The sequence below is a fragment of the Triticum urartu genome, chromosome 7A, assembly GCF_056163025.1.
Source record: "Triticum urartu cultivar PI428250 chromosome 7A, HENAU_Tu73, whole genome shotgun sequence".
NCBI classification, from domain to species: Eukaryota; Viridiplantae; Streptophyta; class Magnoliopsida; order Poales; family Poaceae; genus Triticum; species Triticum urartu.
The window spans coordinates 400,083,629-400,085,318 of NC_141879.1; the positions used below are offsets into that span (position 1 = coordinate 400,083,629).

General features: G+C 41.8%; 1 pseudogene; it reads left to right on the forward strand.

Annotated features, from left to right (window-relative positions):
• LOC147959744 (uncharacterized) lies at positions 1-733 on the forward strand (annotated as a pseudogene).
• Positions 734-1,690: the final 957 nt, after the last annotated feature.

A 1,690-nucleotide genomic window follows, 5' to 3' on the forward strand; every position in this document is an offset into this window, starting at 1 on the left:
ATGGAACATTGTGACTTGAGCCAGGCATCCCACTATGAAAGAGTTTTATTTGGAACCCATCTTTTAAGGTTGGTTCAGACACTAAGACTTCGAGTCCCCAAGATTGTAGCATGGCACCATTTGGAGGGGAGAAGCGACTGGAATGCCAACATTACCATTTATGGACTTCCAGAGATGGAGAACATGATCTTCTTCAAAACGCATCCAACTCTTGAGGGAGTTGTGAGTGATGCCGTACATGGCATAATAGCACGTCTATGCGGACGTTATCACTAGGAGCTAGGAGGCACCTTCTTTCGTGATTTGGGGTGGCAAGAGATCACTGGCGAACCTGGCAGGATCAAGGAAGATCACAAGAGAAAACTCAACGATATGTTGAATTATAATCTGGATTTAGAAAGGTATATCAAAGGACTTCAATTGGAGCATTCCGAAGCTTTGCAGAAGATAGAGGCCATGAAGGAAGTTAGAACCCTCCTGGAGCAGAAGGTGGGGATAATGCGAGAATATTTGGAGGAAAACAAAGACAAAGTCCAAGCTCAAGAGACAGAAATCAAGAAAACTTCAGAAGGGATTATGGGAAGAAAAGGCTGGCAATAAGAAACTCAAGCTAGAAAACAGGGTTCTAAAAGGAGAAAAGGCTGAAGAAGAGGACTTCTCAGTTAACTCCTCTGATGAGAGCGGCAATACCTCCCTCAGCAGCATCAACTTGAATGTTGAATGTAGAACTTAAGACCACCATGGCTGTAATAAAGGAGGAACGCTTGCGAGTAGTGTACCGACCATGCCGAACGTATGTGGATGGCGGTACATAGGATTGATTGAATAAAATTATGTGTGGATTTGGATTTTTTTGATTTTTTTTCATTAATTTAACTATAGTTTTCATTTTACTTGTGTGATTTAAAATATTGTGTTATTAGTATACGAACTCCATAGATTTGTATTATTTATTTAGCCCTGAGAGGTGCAAGTTACGGATAAATAACAAGAAGACCTTCATACGGGTAAAGCGTAACACACTGATGACTTTGAAGAATTATAGACTTCATGACGAAGCCATAGTAAACGAGCCTATTAGAAATGCTGAGAACGGTATGATAGAAGCTGATTGTTGATTGTGGTGTGTGTGGATCCATCTCTCTTCCTCCCTAAGCTCTATCTCACCTAGATCAAATCCTTGAACCATGGATGAACCAACCACTAAACTTTTCCTCGTAGAAACCTCCACATTTCTTCGAAGGGGATAAATACCTTGTTGTTTTGAACTCTGCCTTTCCTCTTCACCTGCAGATGGCAACCCTTTACGAATCATTCCACAAGGGCCCAGAAATGATCTTGACTTTGACTAGTGACCATGATTTTCCAAAGATCCTGAAGGATATGATGGGACATATTCACCTTGAAGGAGATGAAGTCTACAAGGGTTATCCTTTCATTGAAAATGGAGTGGAACTTTGGTACGTGGAAGTACACCTCCTCCATGAAAAAGGAGTTTGTCCAAAGACTACTGGGCAATACTTTTTCATTTCCCGAGTACCTCGAACCACCTTCTTCGACTCTATTGGTGAAGCTGACATGGAAGCCATACGTCATATTGGGGAAATCCTTGAAGTCAGACTCCGTCATACCCAAGAGTACTTGAGGGAAGTATATGCTGAGCTGATGGACATGAAGTTCATGGTCGTCG